This window comes from Salvelinus sp. IW2-2015, unplaced genomic scaffold, assembly GCF_002910315.2.
Source record: "Salvelinus sp. IW2-2015 unplaced genomic scaffold, ASM291031v2 Un_scaffold16494, whole genome shotgun sequence".
Taxonomy (NCBI): domain Eukaryota; kingdom Metazoa; phylum Chordata; class Actinopteri; order Salmoniformes; family Salmonidae; genus Salvelinus; species Salvelinus sp. IW2-2015.
Window position 1 is genome coordinate 34,039 of NW_019957612.1, and position 18,310 is coordinate 52,348.

Here is an 18,310-nt window from a genome sequence, read left to right on the forward strand (position 1 = left end):
GGAAGATGCCTGCGATAAGAGCGTTGCTAAATACAATTGTAATGATAAAATGTAAATGAATTGAAGCCTTCATTCTAACTGATTTAATGACATTATGCTGTGAGCAAGTATGATTAGTCTTCTAGGGAGCAACAACTACTGACAGAAAGAGAAGTTGCATGTATTTAATTATAGAAGTTGCCTAACAAATAGCCTACTAAAATGTCAGAAATTACAAGCAGAAACATAGGCCTATTCAAAAGAGGCCAGTCAAAAAATGTTTGCATTTTCTATATTTGCGGGTAAGGATTGAGTGTGGGCCTCAGATTTTCACTTTATCACATATAGTCGCGGTTGCGGATGGGTTACTAGCAATTTCGGGTGGGTGCTGTGAAACAAACTGCTGACCCACCGCATCACTGTAGTTCTCTCACAGCTGTAGTGCTGGGATGCCACACTAGAGGACAGCATTGAGCCTACAGAAAGCATTAGCCCTAGAGAGGGGTAGGCAGACAGAGCAGACAGATGAGCCAGACACACATTGACCTTAGTGACTGCTGTCCTAACATCCTCTTGACATCCTGGACAGATGTGTAGTTTTAATCCTAGTCCTAATCAGACTGAGTGCAGGGTGTCAACACACACACACACACACACACACACACACACACAACACACACACACACGCACACACACACACACAACACACACACACACACGCGCATTTCTCTCTTGATACTTTCTGATACATTCCTTTAGTACTCTGCTCTCGCTACGTCAGTCTCTTTTCTCTTTCTGTGTCTTTAAACGGTTTCTCTGTATTCATTCTGCCTCACTTTCTACACAAGGCAAACAGCAAGGGAGCATTCCTGTGTACACCCACTCCCTACTACTCCCTACCTCCTCTCTTCTAATTCCTCTCCTCATTCGCTCCCTGCAGCCAATATCTGCTGAATGGGGAAAGACTTCTCCCTTATGGCAGTGGTCATACTAGCACAATAAAGACCTGGGTCCTGGAGTTTGTAACAGCAGAGTTGTGGGTTTGATTCCTGCAGGGGCCACATATACTGATGTGTTTTAGTGTCTGTTAAATGACCACATTATCAGTATTAACTATGACAAACAGACCTAGTAGTGTCCCAGAGGAATGAAGAGAAGTGAGTGATCCCAGTTATGAAGTATCTATAATCCCATTCACAAGGATAGAGCTATACGTGGCTGGTAGTCTAGAATGAATGACTCACCACTATACCATCCCTGCCTCCTCAAAGACAGCCCTGGAGGTGTGTGTCAACACACAACACAATCTCTTGTTGCATACACACCTACACACAGTCCAGTCACGACACACACACACACCTACGTACACAGAGTTACTCCACTTGTCGTGCTCTCACCTACACCAGAGAGAAACAGGAAGTGTTGTAAAAACTCACCTACACAGATAGTTATTATTTTCATTGTACGGAAAAACATTCACAGCATGCTCACACACTACCCACACACACCCACCCTGTGTTCACCTACCCACACACACCCACCCTGTGTTCACCTACCACACACACCCCCACCTGTGTTCACTACCCACACACCCACCCTGTGTTACCTACCACCACACCACATGTGTTCACACACCAACCCACCCCTGTGTTCACATACACACACCCACCCTGTGTTCACTACACACACACACCCACCTGTGTTCACCTACCACACACACACCCACCCTGTGTTCACCTACCCACAAACACCCACCCTGTGTTCACCTACCCACACACACCCACCCTGTGTTTACCTACCACAACACACCCACCCTGTGTTCACCTACCCACACACACCCACCCTGTGTTCACCTACACACACACCCACCTGTGTTGACCTACCACACACCCACCCTGTGTTCACCTACACACACACCCTCTGTGTTGACCTACCCACACACACCCACCCTGGTTCACCTACCACACACCCACCCCCTGTGTTCACCTACCCACACCACCACCCCTGTGTTCACTACCACACCCCACCCTGTGTTCACCTACCCCACCCACCCCTGTGTTCACTACCCACACCCCACCCCTGTGTTCACCTACCACACCCACCCCCCTGTGTTCACCTACCGACACCCACCCCCTGTTGTTCACCTACCACACCCCCCTGTGTCACCTACCCACACCCGCCCCTGTGTTCACCTACCCACAACCACCCCTGTGTTCACCTACCCCACCACCCACCCCCTGTGTTCACCTACCCAACCACCCCCTGTGTTCACCAACTCACACCCCACCCCTTGTGAGTGGGGCAGTGGTCTAAGGCACTGCATCTCAGTGCAAGAGGCGTCACTACAGTCCCTGGTTCGAATCCAGGCTGTATCACATCTGGCCGTGATTGGGAGTCCCATAGGGCGGCGCACAATTGGCCCAGCGTCGTCCAGGTTAGGGTTTGGCCGGGGTAGGCCGTCACTGTAAATAAGAATTTGTTCTAAACTAACTTGCCTAGTTAAATACAGGTTCAATAAAACAATACAACAATGTCTTTAGGAAGCACTGTAACTAGCTTGCTTACAATTTTAGCTACAGAGGCATTTGGTATGTTATGAATTTCAAGATATGAAATATGAAAATATTTCAAGCGGGGGGGTTTTTGCACGACCCTGCCTACTACACAAACCCCACCCTGTGTGTTCACCTGCACTCACCCCACCCGCTCACAGTATAACTGAACACAACATGACTCATAGATAGATTCCCATCTCCACAGAGTGGGGCTGTGTCCTAAATGGCCTCCTATTCCCTATATAGTGCACTACTTTTGACCTGAGCCCCGGTCGAATGTAGTGCACTATATAGGGAATATGGTGCTGTTTGGGAGCATCCCAGAGCAGTGTCTACCACCTCAACCCCTGCTCTATCTCTGTGTGTTGTTTGATGAATGGGAGCAGAGCAGGTTGGTGTAGTCAGGCACTGTTAAATACAATGTGTTTCGTTGGTAAAACATGTTACTATCGATGTTCCGGAAATGATTGTCTGTCTGACTGACTCATACAGCATGACAGGAGGATAAGTACCTACTAGAATCAGAATCATACACTGGGAGAGAGATGGGGGGCTGGGACAGAGAGACAGAGCGAGAGAGATGGGGGCTGGGACAGAGAGACAGAGGGAGAGAGATGGGGGGCCGGGGCAGAGAGAATAGAGGGAGAGGATGGGGGCGGCAGAGAAGACGAAGGAGAGAGATGGGGGCTGGGACAGAGAGACCAGAAGCCGAGGAGCATGGGGTGGGCACAGAGAGACAGAGGGAGAGAGATGGGGCCGGGGCAGAGAGATAGAGCGAGAGAGATGGGGGGCCGGGGCAGAGAGATAGAGGGGAGAAGATAGGGGGCGGGGCAGAGAGATAGAGCGAGAGTAGATGGGGCTGGGACAGAGAGACGAGGGAGAGAGATGGGGGGCCGGGGCAAGAGATAGAGGGAGAGAGATGGGGCCGGGGCAGAGAGACAGAAGGAGAGAGATGGGGGGCCGGGCAAGAGAGACAGAAGGAGAGAGATGGGGGGGCAGAGAGACAGAAGGAGAGAGATGGGGGCCGGGGCAGAGAGATAGAGGGAGATAGATGGGGGTGCCGGGGCAGAGAGACGAAGGAGAGAGATGGGGGGCCGGGGCAGAGAGATAGAGGAGAGAGATGGGGGCCGGGGCAGAGAGACAGAAGGAGAGAGATGGGGGCCGGGGCAGAGAGATGGGGGGCCGAGGCAGAGGGAGAGAGGTGGGGGGCTGGGACAGAGAGACAGAGCGAGAGAGATGGGGGCTGGGCACGAGAGACAGAGGGAGAGAGATGGGGGGCCGGGGCAGAGAGATAGAGGGAGAGAGATGGGGGGCCGGGGCAGAGAGACAGAAGGAGAGAGATGGGGGCGGGGCAGAGAGATAGAGGGAGAGAGATGGGGGGCCGGGGCAGAGAGACAGAAGGAGAGAGATGGGGGGCCGGCGGCAGAGGAGATGGGGGCCGAGGCAGAGAGACAAGAGGGAGAGAGGTGGGGCCGAGGCAGAGGACAGAGGAGAGAGGTGGCGGCCCGAGGCAGAGAGACAGAGGGAGAGAGGTGGGGGGCGAGGCAGGAGAGACAGAGGAGAGAGATGGGGGCCGAGGCAGAGGGGCCGAGGAGAGAGGTCGGGGGCCGAGGCAGAGAGAAGAGATGGGGCCGGGGCAAGAAGAGACAGAGGGAGGTAGGGAATCGGAGTCTGGACAGAGAAACAATGAAAGATACAGAAAGAGACGATTGAATGAGAAAAAAAGAGGGTGAGACATTGAAAGAGAGAGGGAAGTCGACAGGGAGGAGAGGGCGAGAGCAGAGAAAGAAAGAGAGAAGAAAGAGAAAGAGGGTGTCAGGTTCCAGTGTTCAGGTTCACCCAGAAGTGGAATTCCAATGGAAGGCTGTGCTGGAGCCGTTGCCACCAGGATAGTAGGTACATCTGAGTGTACAAAACATTATGAACATTCCACTGATCCAGATGAAAGATATGACTCCTCATTGATGTCACCTGTTAATCCACTTCATAATAGTAGATGGGGGAGAAGACGATTAAAGAAAAGGATTTTTAAGCCTTGAGACAATTGAGACATGGATTGTGTTTGTGTGCCATTCAGAGGGGTGAATGGCAAGACAGAAAATTATTTAAGTGCCTTTGAACAAGATCTGATAGTAGGTGCCAGCGCAATGGTTTGTTGTCGAAGCCACAACGTTGCTGGTTTTTCACGCTCAACAGGTTCCCGTGTGTATCAAGAATGGTCCACACCAACGGACTCAGCAAACTTGACACAAAAATCTGTGGGAAGCTTCAGAAGTCAACAAGGACCACATTCATGTGGAATACTTTCAACATCTTGTAGACGTTAATGGCCAGATGAATTGAGGTGTTCTGAGGGCAAAATATTAGGAAGATGTTCTCAATGTTTTGTACAACCCATCGTGTACACTGACAGCCAGGCATTGATAATATTCACACCCGCACACAGCGCAACCACACACACACGGCCGGACTCGGGACAAATCAGCAGAGTGTAGCCTATGAAAATTTCACCGCAGTGAAAGAAGAGAGAAGTTGAGAAGTGTATTGTTCTTTCCCAGAATCTCCATTCAACCTCTCAATTCAGGAGGGCCAAACATCACGAACCACAACCTGACCTCTCTGGTCACCACTGACCTGTGACAGACACGAGGGCAATATAGCCGTTATGTTTCCTCCTGTTGGCTATTTCTTAGTGTGTATGTGATTGAACGGGATGTTCAAGCCTGTACTGTAAGTGCAGCTAAATTTACACTCTAAAAGCAGTCTTCTTGTGACGAACGTCATGGAGTAGTGGAGATGTGATTTGTGGTGCTGACAGTACTACTAAAAGGAGAGCCAGGGTTAGCGAGGGATTTAAATCACACGTCAAGCTTCGAAGAGAACTGGCGGCCTCCAGGACAAACTTGATAACATGATGCTAGAGGCGGTCTCCATGTCTTTTAGGGGTATTAAGGAGTCTGGCTCCAATAGCTGTTTCTGCTTTAGTGAAATGGATGGACGGGATCTATGCAACTACGATTTACAGTAACGCTGGGACATTTCCAATTACTTCCACGTGCTTGCTTGGTTCCCTGTAGCATTTTGATAGTGAAAACAGGAGATGTTGACCAGAAGTTATTTCCACTAGGCTATATCTTCTCATCCTCAAATCTCATTGTCAATCAATCGTACATTTATATTGCTGCACAAGTTTAAACAGGAGCACTGAGTCTCTGTTTGCCTCAGCAAACCTAACGGCCAAGCCGGTTGTTTAGTGGCAAGGCTCTTTTACATGAATTTCCATTCAGCCAGGATCGGGAGCAAAACACCTCGATTGGCCTTTTGCACTGTTGAAAACCCACAACTTTGACTGATGAATTTGAATACATGCAAAGTGCAAAGGGTTAGTTGACGAGGCATTGCCTAGATGTGTTTTTAGGATGAGCAATTAAGACACGCAATGGCGTGACCCACACATTATGTTTTGAGTCAGACATGAAGGAGAGGGCCAGGTATGTTACCTCCACATCATTACAGAATGAATAATAGACACTATCAAGGGATAATACTTGTCAAGCTCAATTACATTTATCATTTAGCAGACGCTCTTTTTACAGAGCGGACTTTTGGTTTAGTGCATTCATCTTAAGAATAGCTAGGGCTATGATTGAGTCTTACAATGCATTGTAACTACTTAACAACCTGCAGGTATCGCCAACACTTCCTGTCATTCAAAACTGCTGTAATTTTAGCTGAAACAACTCCAGGCCTTGCCCAGCCTGTCTACTCCTACTGGAGTTCCAGCACCCCTTAGTGGGGCAGAGCTCCCAACGCAAGGGTGTCCAACATCGGAAATATATGTAATACTATACATACTGTATTACTCTACTGTATTACTATCTATATTAACTGATCTATTATAATACTAAAACTGATATCGGTATAACTATATCTGGTTCTGAGCTACTGATACTATACTTTAATTACTATACTATATGTATCTATAATATACTATACTGGTATTACTATAGCTTATTGCTATACTATACGGTATTACTGAATCTTAATTTACTATACGTATTACTATTATACTGTCATTACTAATCATAATCGTACCTGCTATTTTGCCTAAATTACTAAACATGTAACTTACTATCTCAGATAACTTCGATATGTATTACTATTAAGTATCTGTATTACTTATCATCTAATGTCTATTCATAAACTAACGGCTCAAAGGGAAAGAATTCGCTTTCAAGCTGTAGGTCATTAATGACACGAATCAACAGTGATGTGTCATTTGTAGTTTGATCTCTATGGTTCACTTTATTACAATGCTTATGTACTGTTTTGTCTGCTGTCGTGATTTGCCGATGATGGTATCCAGTACCAATGTAAAGTCTTTATGCCTTACCTTATCATGACCTAATACAGCTTTCAATAATATGAGGAAGGTCTATAAATACTGAATGTTCACTATGACAACCTTTAGGGAAATTAAGGTATAGTGCTAATGGGGTTTAATGATGGCTTGTAATCAGTAAGTAGATGTTTATTAAGTGACTTACTAAGTATATAAGTTATAAGGTGTTATTAAATAGAAAACAGTCTTATGCGTCAGACAGGCCAGCAAACAGTAGCTGTAAACGTCAAGCGCTCTCATGCTCCTGTTTACACAAAGCTGACAAATGCTGTCAGAGCAGGACTGAAATGATTTCCAAAGCCAAGCTAGATTAAGGTACAGGTAGCTTAGTTACTATACATCATTGAGTGCTTTTAATGCACAGCTTCTCGGATCGCAGTAGTCCAGTTAACTGTTGGATAGTGGATCTTAAGTTAATCAGCTCTGGTCAGGTAGATAGGTAACTGGTATAAGTACTAATATCAGCTCTGGTCAGGTAGACTTAGTACACTGTATAGTACTAAGTATCAGCTCTGGTCCAGAGTAGATAGTACACACTGTATAGGTACCTATAGTATGCTCAGCTCTTAGGATCAAAAAGTAGATAGTAAACTGTAATAGTAAGCTCCTGTAACGATCAAGCCTCTGGTGCAAGGTAGCCAGTAACTGTTATAAGTTACTTAAGTATCCAGCGCTGGTCGTGTAGGGATAGTAACGGGTAAGGGTACTACCAGTATCAACTCTGGTCAGGTTAGCTCAGTAACTGATTAGATCAACTAACTTATCAGCTCTGGTCAGGTATAGCCATAACTGTATATGTCTACTATCAGCTCTGGTCAGGTGCCAGTAACGTGATATACTTATGCTACTATCAAAGCTTCACTAGTCAGTCAGTGAAGCCAGTAACCGTATAGTACTAATCAGATTCGAGCTCTGGCAGAAGCTGGTAACCTGGTTAATAGTACTTAATATCCAGCTTCCTGGCGATTAGTACTAGTTATAGATAAGTACCAGCTCTAAGTAGAATGAGTCGTAGTGTATAGTACTAAGATTAGCAGCTCTTGGTCAGAGTAGCAGTAGACTGTATAGATATAAGTATCAGCTCTGGCAGGTAGTAGTAAACTGTATAGTACTTGTATCTAGCTCTGGTCAGCGTAGATAGTAACTGTATAGTCTAAGTATCACGCTTCTGGTGCAGGTATGTATAGTAACCGTAATGTCTAAGTATCGAGCTCTGGTCAGGCTAGAGCAGTAACTGATAAGTATTAATATCATCTTAAGCAGTAAAGTATAGTACTAGTATCAGCCTGGCAGGTAGATAGTAATCGGTACAGTACTAATGTAATCAACTCCTGTCCAGGTAGCATAACTGTATAGTACTAATACTCAACTCTGGTCAGCGTGCAGTTAACTGTATACATGTACTAAGTATCATCTGGTCAGGTAAGCTAGTAACTGTGATAGTACCTAACTAATCGTCTGTTCAGGTGCTGAGTAACTGTATACGTACTAAGTATCAGCTTCTGGTCAGGTTAGATAGTCAACTGTAAAGTATAACTATTCAGCTCTGGTCAGGAACTAGTAACTGTAATAGTACTCAATATCAGCTCTGGTTCAGCGATAGCTAGTAACTGTAAGTATTTACTAGTACCCTCTGTCAGTGTTAGCTAGTAAAGCTGTAATACGTACTAAGTATCAGCTCTGGTCAGGAAGCTAGTAACTGTAAGTAACTAACTATCAGCTCTGGTCAGAAGCTAGTCAACTGTTATTAAGTCAAGTATCTAGCTGCTGGTCAGGAGCCTGCAACTGTATAGTACTTAAGTATCTAACTCTGGTCCAGGTACTAAGTAACATGTATTAGTACTAAGTATCAACTCTGGTCAGGTTAAGCTGTAATGTATAAGTAACTAAGTATCAGCGCTGGTCAGGTAGAATAGTAACGGTACACGTATAAGTATCAACTCTGGTCAGGTAGCTAGTAAGCTGTATAGTAACTTATATCATCAGCTCTGGTCAGGGTAGATATGTAACTGTAATAGTACTAAGTTCAGCTCTGGTCAGGTAGCTAGTAACTGTCAGTAGTACTAGTTCAGCGCTGGTCAGTAGGATAGTAACCCCGGATAGGGAAAAAGAGTCCCACGCGCAGTACTAGTTCCACTCTGGTCAGCTAGCTAGTAACTGTATAGGTACTAACTATCAAGGCTCTGGTCAGGAAGCTAGTAAACTGTAAAGTACTAACTACAGCTCTGGTCAGGTAGTCAGTAAACTGTAACAGCTACTAATATCAACTCTGGTCAGGTTAGCTAGTAACTGTATAGTACTTAAGTATCAGCTTGGAGCGTAGCTTAAGTAACTTAAACGTACGAACGTATCAGCTTTGGTCCAAGTGCACAGTAACTGTATAGTACTCTAAGTATCAAGCTCTGGTCAGCGTAGCTATAGCACACCGTATAGTACTAAGTATGCAAGCTCAGGTCAGAGATAGCAGTAAACTGTATCAGTACAAGTAAATCAACTCTGGTTCAGGTAGCTAGTATACTGTATAGTAACTCTAATATCAGCTCNACGGCAGCGAGAGCAAGAGAGAGATAGCACACACAACCACAACTCTTGAAATGTATCAATGTTTTGAATGAAAGGTTATCATGTTACTGGAAGAAGTAAAGACACATTTCCATCTACAGGTTTTACTCTATTGATTCTACAACAAAGTTGTACTTAATTCCACTGTCGGCCCGGGGCCACTCACTCACCATGGCGGTCCTGGACTTGAGGAACCAGTCGAAGCGGAACTGGGGCGAGTTGCGGATGCACTGGCGCAGCTCGTCATAGACCGACTCCTTTTCGAAGCCCAGCTTGTGCAGCATGCAAATGAGGAAGCGGTCCTCCTCCTCCGTGTAGTTCTTCCCCTTGTTGGTGCGTACGAGATCCTCAACTGGTGGAACGGCGCCTTGTAGCGACCAATCTACACGAGGGAGAGAAAAGATGTCCTTCAGGGTGATGGTAAGCCTCCGGTAGACATGATCAGACACCAGCTCCAGACACATTTTTTCACAAGGGTTGGGGGGCCCAGACACATTCCTTCATAAGGGTTGGGAGGGCCCAGACACATTCCTTCTAAGGGTTGGGAGGGCCCAGACACATTCCTTAATAAGGGTTGGGGGGGGCCCAGACACATTCCTTCATAAGGGTTGGGAGGCCCAGACACATTCCTTCATAAGGGGTTGGGAGGGCCCAGACACATTCCTTCATAAGGGTTGGGAGGGCCCAGACATTACCTTCATAAGGGGTTTGGGAGGGCCCAGACACATACCTTCATAAGGGTTGGGAGGGCAGCAGATTTCACAGACTGTTCGATCAATCTGTGATAAGGCTGGGCCCAATGTTGGCTTGAGAGACCTCCTAAATGGCTAAACCTTTGTGTCCAGTGCTTTCTTGATGCTGATCCTCCTCTGGATGCGGGCCTCTCCTCTCTCGATCTGAGCCATGATCTTCTCAATGTCCTGCAGCTGTTGCAGCGCTCCCAAGACACAGCTGTGTGTACACACACACGTTTAGATCATAATACTCTAGATCTCTGTCATACACTTGGGAGTCATGTCCACTAGCTATATAAGAAGTAGATTCAGATACATTTCTGCGAGATTTAAAAAAAAAAAATTTTCTTACCGGAATATTCCATGACTTCCTCTGGGGTTTTCTCCACCTCTCTGGCGATGTTCTCGATGTCGTCTCTCCCCCATTTCTCATTGGCTTTGATGAACTGGTTAAAGTCACGCTTGTTCCAGATGGTGAAGCCCTGTGGAGATCGATGACAGTTTGTAACGACACACGCCACAAATCTAACATTTGTCTCTCTTTGTAGTTGAAGCCATTAAAAAGAGTATCTCAACTGAACTATACGTAGTTTATAAATATGACATGGAGTAGGGCACTATGATGAATGTCTGAGGTTTAAGTTGGAGGTCTTGTTTCAGCAATACCTGCGAGAGGAGGTTCTCCTTCTCCTCCAGCTCCTCCTCTGATAGGCCCTCGGCCTCGTCAATCTTGGCCTGCTCCTCCTTCTGGTGCTGGGCCGAGTTGGGCAGTTCTGGGTTACGAGGAACCTGGAGAGAAAATGTATATCACATATACACTTACACTCAACAGATACATCCATTCTAACCGACTGTGTTGGTTTGAAAATGCAGAGGAGATCCAAAATGGCCCCGTCTGATGGAACATTATCACATGACGGCGTCATAACTGACCACAGAGGAGGCTGGTGAGGGGAGGACGGCGCAAACACATATATACTATTCCAGCCATTACTATGAGCCCGCTTCGATTTTAAGTGGCAGCTGCCATCACTGATGTACCAACAGTTACACCAGTAACAGTACATGTTGTATACCTTGTAGCCGATAGTCTTCCTGTAGAATAGGATCTCTTTCTCCAGCAGTTCAAACAGCTTGGGGGAAGAACTGGAAGTCCTGCACATTGGGCTGCTTAGGGGACGAGGAGCCTGGAAGAGGAGAACAGCGGTTTTAGTCAGGGAGAAAGATAGTCTGGAAGAGGACAGGAGTTTTAGTCATGGAGAAAAGATGGCCTGATTCATTCCACACAGTATCCCAGTGGCGTGCCGTATACATAGCCAGAGGCCGGCGGTAGTGAGGCTTACCTTGGGTGCTTTGGGCTCGCTGACACGCAGGGCCTCTCTAAAGTAGGCATCGACGGCGTAGTTGGCCTTCCTCTCTCTCTTGGGTGGCTCGATCCAGTTGGTGACCACCTTCTTCTTCTCCCTGTAGTCCTCTCCTTCGAAGGTGTACACACTGTTGTCGGACTCCATGGTGAAGTTCCTCAGGGAGCTCTCGCCCATGGTGTTCATCTTCTCCTTCAACTCCATGGTCTGTCAGATACAAACACACAGCAAAGCGTTAGCATCTAGCTACACATTGCTAATGTGTTTGGCCTCTAGATACTGCCATATCAACCCACATATAGCAATGCTATCACATATTATATAAATGATCTGAGTGCAGATAAATGTTAATGCTAGGCCCAATGCTAGCGCTAGGCCCTTGTCCGCCTGTGTTCTGACCTTCTTCTCGCCTCGCTCCAGGATCTCGTCGATGTCATCGTCGGTGATGTCACTCTCCTTGGAGGCGAAGACGTGCGTGGCGCCGTGCCGGATGATAGACAGCATCTCGTCCTTCCCCAGCTTGTTGGCGTTGGGATCCACTAGCCTTCCTGCAGAACAGACATAGTAGACACAGACAAGTCAGCCAGTTGCATTACCAAGGCATTGACTTCAATAGTGTAGGTTTGAAACTGGGAAGAGGAGATCCAAAATGGCCACCGGTGCAGTACCTTGCTGGATGACGATGGACTCCAGTTGGAGCTTCATCTCGGCCCGCTCCACGATCCTCTCCTCTACTGTGTTTTCCGTGATGAAACGGAACACGCGCACCTGCTTCTTTTGACCAATCCTGTGAGCTCGGTCCTGAGAAGAAAAGTTAAATGAACCAAACAGGTAAGTGTCTAACAGTTACCAGGTAGAARCATCTTGATAAATTAAGTTACYGGTGAGAGATTCTATTGAATGYAAGCTCACTTGTTGTGATATGATTCAAACTAGGGGGAATTGAACATGTTAAATCCRTAGGGCAAATTCTAAYTACAGTAATAGTAAAATGTCATATAAAAGACTGATTAAWTAGTCCACTAACGTGGGTCAATGAGAGGTACTGACCATGGCCTGTAGGTCGACCTGAGGGTTCCAGTCTGAGTCATAGAGAATGACCACGTCAGCTGTGGCCAGGTTAATACCCAGCCCTCCGGCCCTGGTGCTCAACATGAAGAGAAACTTAGGGCTGTTCTCCTCATTGTACGTGTTGATGGAGATCTAGAGGAACATGGGACATGTAGTGTTAAATGAAGTGTGTTCAAACTGCAACGAGTTAAATTGTATTTACAAGMCATTTATTAGCCTGGTCCCAGATCWGCGTGKGCTGCCCTGCCAACTCCTATGGTCAATGTCACAMSAAGGCAGCACAAACAGATCTGGGACCAGGGTAATAAGCCACTGCCGTTAATGAGATCCAGGAGTGGGAGTCATAGTCGTACCTGTCTCTCCTCGTGGGGCGTCTGTCCGTCCAGGCGACAGTAGCCGAAGTTGCGCCACATACAGTAGTCCTCCAAGATGTCCAGCATCCTGGTCATCTGGCTGAAGATCAGCACACGGGAGCCTGGGAGAGGAGTTCAAAATGGCCACCAATCAATCATCCACCATGCTACATTGCTGCAACTTTAGCATAGAAGTTTGAATCACAAAAAGTCTGAAATAGCCTTTACACAACACTGTCTCCATATCAACTTTAAAGTTGAAAGGGCCACGGAGCCATCAAACAGGCCATAAAAACACCAAGTTTGTAACTCGTCTTAGAGTGGGGCCTTTAGTCCACCCACCCTGAGCCTTCATTTTGGGCAGCAGCTTGTCAAGGACGGCCATCTTGCCGCTGTTGACGGCCAGGTGCAGGTCGGTGGTGTAGGGCGGGCCGGGCTCGGCCCGTCAAACAGGTACGGGTGGTTGCAGCACTTCCTCAGCTGCATCAAGACATTGACCAGACGCATCTTGTCCATCTTCCCTGCAGAGTTCAGGATGTCTATGTCCTTCATCAGGATCTTGGTGTACCTGAGGAGAGACGGGACAGTGTTTTAATACACATTATAGTGTGTAGGGCTGAAGAATTTGTTTGGCGGGGAAAGGGCATACGTTGACTGTGTGTGGGCTACTCACCATTCTCTCTGCATCTTACTCAGCCCCACGTACATCTTGATCTCTTTCTTAGGCAGCAGAGACTTCTCCACCTCATTTTTGATACGACGCAGCAGGAAAGGACGCAGTACCTACACACACACACACACACACACACACACACACACCACACACACACACAACACACAGAGAACAACCAATGAAAGGTAAGGCCCATAACACTATTTGATAAAAAACTTACATGGATACATGTTTAGTTCATTAGGATCCCCATTAACTGTGGAACATGCAGCTGCTACTCTTCCTGGGTCCACAAAAAACAGTTATAGACAAGAACAACATAAGTGTTATTACATTCAAATTGAAAGTAATACATTGCAAAGCACAAGAGACAAAATACTATTTACTCACTATTCATATATACACAGTACAGATTCCCGTACAGAGTACAGTTAATGTAAGGAAGTGTTTCAGATACTTACAGTGTGAAGACGTTCCACCAACTTCTGATCCCCCAGGCAGTTGTTGTGTCAAACCACGAGTCAAAGTCCTTCGAGAGAAAAATAAAAAGTTAAATCAATCCATATTTTCAGGGCCTTTAAATAAGTGAAAAATAGAGAATATTGTTATTTTCACTAAGGTTACTAAGCGTTATTCTAAAATGTAGTATTAATGGAGGGTAATTGTCTGTGTGTTCAACAATTTGCTCCGTCAGAGGTACATTAAAGTTCATCCTATTTTATCTGCCTCTTACCTCTGAGGAGTTGAAGACGTCTGGCAGCAGGAAGTTAAGCAGGGCCCAGAGCTCGTGGAGGTTGTTCTGCAGCGGGGTGCCGGTTAGCAGCAGACGGTTGGTGGTCTTGAATTCACGCACTATCTCAGACAGCTACAGCACAAACATACACAAGTAAAAAACAAACATTGAAGAGTCTTTTGTGAGTTGAGCCCATTGACGTTTTGTTAGTGTATATACACATTTTAAATCACATATTTACATTTAATCAAATATGTATACAGTGTGTGTGTGTCAATTTAAGATGCTCCCTAACCTTTGACTTCTCGTTCTTGATCCTGTGGGCCTCGTCGATGACCAGGTACCTCCAGTTAAACTTCTTGAACACGGCCTTCTCTATGATGAGCATCTCGTAAGAGGTGACACACACATCCCACTCCCCTGGCAGCAGCACATCTCTGATCAGGGCATTCTGGGGAAAAAGAGGGTGAAGATACAGGGTTATCGGTGGGGCACAAGACCAAAGCCCCAGCAACATCACCAGTCTAACGCGCTGCAACTGCTGTAGTAGAAGTTATTGAAAAATGACTGACTTGTATTGGATTGCATTATGCAAAAGATCCATTAGTAGTCTTATGTTGCAGGAAATCTACGTGTTACGTTATCAGTTGCAGACAGAGATAGAGATGAACTATTTCCATGACAACATTTCTTCCCATATGGAACATTGGAAAACACATAAGCCTCAACACTTGTCCCACAGTCACCACCCAATGCCTTCCAGTTGATATACAGCAATCAACATGCCCTGTTCATTTTACATCAGAGAATTCATGTGGTCTGCTGCTGCTGCTCATAGCTCACCCTCTGCTCTCGGTCTCCGATGAGGCAGACTGCTTTGAGGGAGGGGACCCAACGTTTGAACTCGTTCATCCAGTTGTACAGGGTGGACTTGGGCACCAGCACCATGTGGGGCCCGGGGATGCTCCTGTAGTGCTTCATGTACCCCAGCAGAGAGATGGTCTGCAGGGTCTTACCCAAACCCTGAAGGACAACAAGCAAGGTGTGAGTATATATATATTTTTAAAAAGCACAATAATTTGAATACCGATTTTAGCATGAATGGGTCTTTGATGCTGTTACTGCTGTAGTCCAGGAGGATTTCTTCATGAGTATCTCACACACACACACAACAGCTAGTGATCAAGAGATATGCATGTAGAACTACCGGAATACCAAAATGGTAATATTTTTCACTTTAGTTTGAAACAAGAACCTACCATTTCATCAGCAAGAATCCCGTTGATTCCGTTCTCGTACAGAGAGATGAGCCAGTTCAGACCACGGACCTGGTAGTCTCTCATTGTACCCCCTTTTACAACTGTTMGGAGWTAGATACAGCACAACACACTCAGTATTGCACAAGTTTGACATACCTACCATTCAAATATGGACTATAGTAGTCCCGGTCAYGACTTTGCTACATTAAAGATGCACTATGCAGAAGCCATTTCCTGGTTGCTAAAATTCTAATAGTTCACCCAATTTCAGCCTGTGACAAAACAAGCAAGTTTAGTGTAGAGAATCTTTGTAACATCTAAACCGCTGGGAAATGTATTTTTCATAACTAAAACATTTTGTATTTTCAGCTGTTTGAAGCAGGTGTACAAAACCGAAAGTAAAAGATGCAAAACTTAACCACGGATAGCATAGAAAATGAGTACCTAGAACAGATCTACCGCATCTTAGACTTGCTTTCAATGAGCTATATATAACACGCATTACTATGTGAATTTGGTCGGGTCGCCCAAGAAGTTACATATTGTAGCTTTAATAAGTAAAACCATGCGACTCCTTACAGGAGGGAGATTCGTCGAAGCGGGTGCAGACGTTGGTGGTCTTGCTGCTTTCGCTCAGCAGCTCTTCATCCTCTTCCTGCTCTGTGCGACGATGACGGTTACTGTCAAAGAGAGCAATTTATCAGAGACAGCATATCAAATGCCCAAAACGTACACCAAATGTACTCCCACGGAAGACCGACYAATCATCAGGTCAAGTGTTCTGGGTGTTGCGTTGTATACTCACTCTCCGACCGAGAGGAGATTCTGTTTCTCATCCTTCTTGACACGAGGGCGTCCTGGCTTCATCTTGAGCGGGGAGGTGGGGGTCTTCTGGGCCGCAGGTTGGATGAAATGGGCAAACACCTCTGTCTGCTTCAGTAGGTACTCAAATCTGTTGGTCCGGTCTGATGCCTACACACAGAAAAGCAGTGAAACTTTGTGAGKAACAAATTACGTTTAKAACCGGATAATTACATATTAAAACTGTAAATGAACATCTAGCAGTGTGCCATTACCACTTTCTCCTCATAGGCTGGCGCTATAGATGAAGAGGGGTCCTCATCTTGGGCATCCTGTCCGGCTTCAGAAGACTCCTCCTTGCTGGCCTCTGACGCATCATCCTTTTCCTGGAAGAGAGGAATGTAACGCCACTTTCAAAACAACTGAGAATTCAGAAATCTCAGACTTCTGACCTAAGTGGCTTCAAGACAAGTGGGAACTCGAGAGAAAAAAAGAAGAAGAAAAACAATCGCAGACTGGGAAAAATATTTTGAAAAGGTCATCTAACTCGGGATTCCAAATCTGGAACTTGGGCATCTTTCTAGAGCAGTGTTTCCCAACCCTTGTCCTCGAGTACCCCCAACAGTACACCTTTTTATTGTAACCCTGGACAAGCAAACCTGGTTCAACTTGTCAACAAGCCCTAAATGAGTTGGATGAMGTGTGTTTGTCAAGGGGCTACAACAACGAATCTGTTGGGGGTACTCGAGGACCAGGTTCGGGAAAAACTGCTCTAGAGCTCCGACTTTCCAACCTGAAGATCACTGGGGTCCCGATTTGACTGAGAATTCCCAGTTGTTTTAATGTGAGATAAGCTGCACTAGTATAAAGAGGCTCAAATGCAGCGTCAAACAGGTGTAAACAACTGCTACAACTGTATAGAAACTCTTGATGCGTATTAAAATAAAGTGTACTAGCTAATAATAATAATAACGTTAGCTAGCATAGTTAGCTGAGTGTTTACGAAACAGGCTAGCTGTTAGCTCTACTATACAGTACTGCGAGACACACTCTCCGGGAAGATGGGTCGGAGCTGTCGATTAACGTTAGCTAACGACCCTAATGCTAGCTAGCTAAACAACTCGAGTTTGCAAAGACAAAGTTTGAGATGGCTCGATTTGGAACTCACAAAAGACATATGGTTGATTTTAGCATAATCTAAAACTTGTTGAGACATTTTTTCGAATGATGGGCTCAGTATGGGCTTTGTATTATTATTATTTTGTTCAGGCTCACCTCCACTCCTCCGGTTTCTTCAAGTTCAACTGCTTGCTCTTCCCGCAGCTCCACGCCGTTTCCAGTCTCGGACATTGTTATCGAATTTCTTCCTCGATTTAAACCGATCGTCTGTTTATTCGATTACTTCGTCCGCTAAAATGATTTGGCAGATATGGTTTTCAAAACTTCTTTCAGAAAATACGCTGCTATAGTCCTACTGTTTATTTAGAAAGAAACTGGCTGGCTACAAGTGATTCATTCGCTAGCTTCCTTTCCCCGCTACCCGCGTTCACAAGGTTCCGCGTTGTCTCGCGAGACTTTGGTAGCGTGGCTGCGTGTTTTTCCCCCAAAATGCAAAAACTAACAAATTTACTGACTTAAAACCCATCTGCTACATCAATCAGTCTAAATGCTATGCCTATCCAATGGCTATGAGCTCAGTTAGTGCGTAAAATAAGTCCGTGGAATAATACATTTTGTTTTAAGTCATTACAAACCATTGTCATTATGTTTATATTGTATTTAAACAAACCCATAATTCCCAAAGTTTATATATTTTATTTTATA

The 18,310-nt window shown here is 45.7% G+C and overlaps 1 pseudogene; it reads right to left on the bottom strand.

The window, feature by feature from the left end:
- Positions 1-9,587: 9,587 nt before the first annotated feature.
- LOC112080778 (SWI/SNF-related matrix-associated actin-dependent regulator of chromatin subfamily A member 5-like) lies at positions 9,588-18,038 on the bottom strand (annotated as a pseudogene).
- Between the last annotated feature and the right edge of the window lie 272 nt (positions 18,039-18,310).